Here is a 5,911-nt window from a genome sequence, read left to right on the forward strand (position 1 = left end):
GACCTCTCCCCAAGAATTGGGAAAGAAGGCAGACAAATGGGTCAGAACAAGGATTAAGCAGAAACCCCAGAACCAAGGTGGTGACCAGAAGAAAACAGACCAGAAGGGTGGAAATCAGAGAGATAAAGAAAAAGACCAGAAGTCTTCAGGCCCCCAAAATAGTAATAAGGAGGGTGGTTCCCAAAATGGAAACAAGAAAAAGAAGAATGATGGCCCAAAGAAACCTTGGTGTAATACCTGCAAATCAGTTTCACACTGGGGCAGTGAATGCACCAAGAAACATCCAGTCCCCACCACTGCAGCTCCTAAAGCACCTGCACCCCCTAGTTCAGTAAGCAGTGGTGGAACACAGCCAAAGGGTGTAGTAGGGTAACCCTGGGTACTGAAGTAGGATCTGGCCTAGTCAGAATCCCTACTCAAGCAGTTCTCCTATATGATGTGGACTTAGCTTTGTCCACTACAGTGAGTCCCAGTAACCTGGGCAAATATAGGCAGACGCCTTTAATCAATGAGAAACTGGCTCAGGCCTACAGGGACACATGTGCCAGTGTCACAATGGTGACACCTGACTTTGTGGACCCTGGACAGATTGTACTAGTTGAAAGTTACCTAGTGACCAATGCAAGCAACTCCACTACTTCCCATAGTGTGGCAGTTGTGAACTTCTCCTGGGGAGGGGTAGATGGCCTAAAGAAAGTTGTTGTGAGTGCAGACCTCCCAGTAGACTGTCTGTTAGGCAATGATCTTGAAAGCTCAGTTTGGTCAGAAGTGGAGTACAGGACTCATGCAGAACTGCTAGGGATTTCAGCACATGTCCTTGCAGTGACAAGGACTCAGGCTAAGAAGTGCCTTCCTGAACCAGTGGTGGATCTTGGAACAATAGACCAACCACAACCCAAGAGAAGGAGCAAGAGAGGAAAGGCTGAGCCTTCCACCTTGCCCCAGGTTGAGGATCAGGTTTCACAGGAAACTGATTCTGCAGTCCAAGAGGAGACTGTCTCTGAGGAGCTTGAACCTGACCAGGTTGAGTTTCTGGGGACAGGGGGACCCTCAAGGGCAGACCTGAGGCAGGCTCAATTAGATTGCCCTTCACTTGAACCCCTCAGACAGCAGGCTGCTGCTGAGGCTGCTGGGGATGCCCAAGGTACCCATACTGTGTATTGGGATGATGGACTCCTTTACTCAGAGGCTAGAGACCCCAAGCCTGGTACAGCCAGGAGGTTGGTTATACCTCTGAAGTTTAGGGGTTTCCTTCTCACCTTGGCCCATGATATTCCCCTTGCAGGACAGTTAGGCCAGAACAAAACGTGGGACAGGCTTGTTTCATACTTTCACTGGCCTCATATGTCAGAAAATGTCAAGGAGTTTTGTCGCTCCTGTGTCACTTGCCAAGCCAGTGGTAAGTCAGGTGGCACAACAAAGGCCCCCCTCATACCACTACCTGTGGTGGGGGTACCCTTTGAAAGAGTTGGAATAGATATTGTGGGTCCCATGGATCCTCAAACAGCATCTGGAAACAGATTTATACTGGTGGTAGTGGATCATGCCACCAGGTATCCAGAAGCTATTCCCCTGAGGACCACCACAGCCCCTGTGGTGGCAAAAGCCCTCATTGCAGTTTTCTCAAGAGTGGGCTTTCCAAAGGAGGTATTATCAGACAGAGGTACTAACTTCATGTCTAGTTATTTGAAAGCAATGTGGAAGGAATGTGGAGTAAACTACAAGTTTACCACACCCTATCACCCACAGTGCAATGGGCTTGTGGAGAGATTCAACAAGACCCTGAAGGGAATGATAAAAGGATTACCAGAGAAGCTTAGGCGGAAATGGGACATTCTTTTACCCTGCTTGCTCTTTGCTTACAGAGAGGTCCCACAGAAGGGGGTTGGCTACAGCCCTTTTGAACTTTTGTTTGGCCACCCTGTGAGGGGTCCATTATGTTTGGTGAAGGAAGGATGGGAGTTACCTCTCAAAAAGCCTAAGCTAGATGTAGTGGACTATGTACTTGGTCTCTGCTCCAGGATGGCTTAGTATATGGAGAGAGCATCCAAAAACCTGGAGGCCAGTCAAGAATTACAGAAAGCTTGGCATGACCAAAAGGCTGTTCTGGTTGAGTTCCTGCCAGGACAGAAGGTGTGGGTGCTGGAGCCAGTGGCCCCAGCAGCACTCCAGGACAAATGGACTGGACCCTACCCTATCAATGAGAAAAAGGGAGAAGTCACCTACTTGGTTGACTTTGGAACCCCTAGGAGCCCCCACAGGGTGCTCCATGTGAATCGTTTGAAAGCATTTGTGGACAGGGAGGACATGAGCTTGCTCATGGCCACAGATGGGGAACAGGAGGAAGAGAGTGACCCTCTCCCAGACCTGCTTTCTCAGAACCCTGATGATGGTTCAGTTGACAGGCAGCCTCACTGACCAGCAACAGATGGACTGCAGACAAGTTCTGCAAGCCCACAGACATTTGTTTTCACTCACACCCAGCCAGACTAACTGGTGCACCCATGAGGTGGACACTGGTTACAGTCTGCCTGTCAAGAATAAGATCTACAGGCAACCTGACCATGTCAGGGATTGCATCAAGGCTGAGGTGCAAAAGATGTTGGAGCTTGGAGTGATTGAGCCATCAGAGAGCCCATGGGCCAGCCCAGTAGTCCTTGTGCCAAAACCTCATACCCAAGATGGAAAGAGAGAAATGAGGTTTTGTGTGGAATACAGAGGTCTCAATGCTGTCACTAGGACAGATGCACATCCCATTCCAAGAGCAGATGAGCTCATTGACAGATTGGCTTCTGCCAAGTTTCTGAGCACATTTGATTTGACAGCTGGCTACTGGCAAATCAGACTCGCTGAGGAGTCAAAAGCCAAGACAGCATTCTCTACCCCCAGTGGACATTATCAGTTTGTGGTGATGCCCTTTGGTTTGAAGAATGCACCTGCCACCTTCCAAAGGTTGGTGAATCAAGTCCTTGCTGGGCTGGATGACTTTTGTGCAGCATATCTAGATGATATTGCTGTCTTTAGCTCCACCTGGGAGGATCACCTGATCCACCTGAAGAAGGTTCTGGAGGCCCTGCAAAAGGCAGGCCTGACTATCAAGGCTACTAAGTGCCAGATAGGGCAGAGTAAGGTTGTGTACCTGGGCCACCTAGTAGGTGGGGGTCAGGTTCAACCACTGGAGAGCAAAATCCAGACCATACAGGACTGGGCTCCTCCAGTTACCCAGACACAAGTCAGAGCCTTATTGGGCCTGACTGGGTATTACAGAAAGTTTGTGAAAAACTATGGGTCCATTGTGACACCATTAAATGACTTGACATCCAAGAAGATGCCAAAAAAGGTTCAGTGGACAGTTAGCTGTCAAAAGGCATTTGATGACCTGAAGAAGGCCATGTGCTCTGCACCTATCCTGAAGAGTCCTGACTACTCCAAACAGTTCATTGTACAGACAGATGCTTCTGAGTTGGGGGTGGGAGCTGTGCTTTCACAACTTAATCAAGATGGTCAAGACCAGCCCATTGCTTTTATTAGCAGAAGGCTGACCCACAGGGAGAAATGTTGGTCAGCTATTGAGAGGGAGGCCTTTGCTGTGGTTTGGGCCCTGAAGAAGTTGAGGTCCTACTTGTTTGGAACTCACTTCCTTGTTCAGACAGACCATAAGCCCCTCTTGTGGCTAAATCAGATGAAGGGTGAAAATCCCAAACTGCTCAGGTGGTCCATTTCCCTACAGGGGATGGACTTTACAGTGGAGCACCGCCCAGGGACTGACCATGGTAATGCAGATGGTCTCTCCAGGTACTTCCACTTAGAACATGTAGACTTATCTGGTCAAGGTTAGTTTAATGTCCCTGCGTTTGGGGGGGGGGGGTTGTGTAGGAGAGTAGGGTCTGCTATCCTATGGTCACCTCAAATTTTTGCTTTTTGCTTCACCGGTTTTTGACTACTGAGGCTCTGGGCCTGCTGATCAGACCCCCAGCCTGCTGTTCTCTCACTAAATTAATGATACATGTGCTATAGGCACATACCACAATTGGAAATGGACTCCTTGTCAGCCCCTGTATAATGCACTATAGGTGCCCAGGGCATAGGGGCCACCAAGGCCTACCAGGGGCTGCAGCATATCTTTTGCCACCCTGGCTGGTTCTTATATTGACACAACTGGTTGATCACTCAGCTGGGGTAAGGTGGTGTAATCACCCCTTACTTAGATATAGTATACCTATATCTAAACCTATATCTGGACACATATAAACCTGTGAGCCACTCCTATGGAAGGCCTCATCAATCCTGGAGGCAGAGTGCGTGGTTTAATGTGAGATGGAGCTCTAGCATGAGCTGAGCCTGTCTGCAGCTGTCGGGAACAACTCCCTAAGCTGTTTCAGGATAATGCCATACCATATACTCTTAAGTGCATTATAATCCTCGCGGTTATATAGCAACTTTGGTTTGGCTTTATCAAAACATGTCGTGTAAGGTGTCATACAATTTGGAATACTATCCCCTCGCCAGTTCTGGCGATGGGGATAGCATTCCACCCCTCTAGAGGGAGAAGATATGTTACTTTACTGAAATGCGGTTAATTTTAAAAGAGCCTCAGATCCACAAGATGGATGCTTCTGCCACAGACACAGGTCTGACCCCCTGCAGCTGACCGAAACTCAGCCAAGGGGGCCTGGACAAAGGGTTTCCTGTCGCAGGGAGGTGTTACACCTCCCGAGACAGGAGATAGTGTATTGTAGCAGGGAGGTTTGAAAGAAACCAGACAGTGCTGGGGGCGCACAAGGCAGCCCCTTGCTTAATCCGGCCAAAACGCTTCTGGGGCACTCCAGCCCTCGTGCCAGCGCGGCATGGATCAAAGGAAGGGGGTGTATCCACCCACTTCCTGGGTCCCACCCATAGGAGGGGACCTAGCAGGTAATCCAGCCCCCTAGATTGGTATAAGAATGGGAGCAGTGCCAATGCACTTCAGATTACCCTGATGAAACATAAGAAACGAAACTCTGGACCCTTCGACATCCTACTCGATGTAGAAGACTGAAGAATCTCCCTTGTGGTCAAGGAGTGACAAACAGGCACCATCCAGCCATCGAAGTCTGCTTTGTTGCAGTTCCCGCCGGAACTCGAGCGACAGAGATCGACGAGATCAAGCTTGCCTGCCTTCTAACAGCCCGATCCACAGTCCCTGCAGAGCTGAGACCCGTGGACGCGACCGGAAGCGTGGGGCACGCCATCTTGAAAAGACCACGAGACGCTGACCGTGCAGCCCACGAGTGATCCTCGAAGCTGTACACCGGGGTATGAGAAGCCCCAACCCTGAGCCACTCTTGCACCGAAGCTCACCCCTCTACACTCACCGAGTGCTGCGTGGGGCCCTTCTGCTACTTTTGGCTCAACGCGTTGGCCCGGTCGCTTGCCAGCCGGCTAGTGGCCCCTGTGCCGGAGAAACCTGAAATTCGACTTGCGATTCTGGTTGCTCCAGATTTGCACCAGCTCCTCTGAAAAGGATCCCCCACTCTGACCCTCCTGGTTTGAGTGAGAAGCAATCTTCCGGTTCCGCCTGGATTGCTTTTGCCAAGTGTTGTTTGCTCCAATCTTGAAGCCGACAGCGCCGTCGGCGAGAGCCTGCGTGGTACAGATCGTGACCCGCTCCTGGATGTCGTAGATGCCCAAGAGCCCACGTGACAGCGGAGAGAAGCCCCTCGACAACCACCTGATTGCGCCCGACATTGCCTGGTTCCGTCCTGGTTCCACCCTGGTCACTGCTGAGTGACCCAGACTCTGTCCCCTCTGCTTTCAGGTACTTTTCGACTTGAGTCCACCCTTGGACTCCACCGGACACTTCTCTTTCACCCCGCCTGCAGCCCTTTCAGCTTCAAGCACCAAGAGCCTGCGTGACGAAACCCGACTCAAC

Source organism: Lissotriton helveticus, chromosome 7 (genome assembly GCF_964261635.1).
Source record: "Lissotriton helveticus chromosome 7, aLisHel1.1, whole genome shotgun sequence".
Classification (NCBI taxonomy): Eukaryota; Metazoa; Chordata; class Amphibia; order Caudata; family Salamandridae; genus Lissotriton; species Lissotriton helveticus.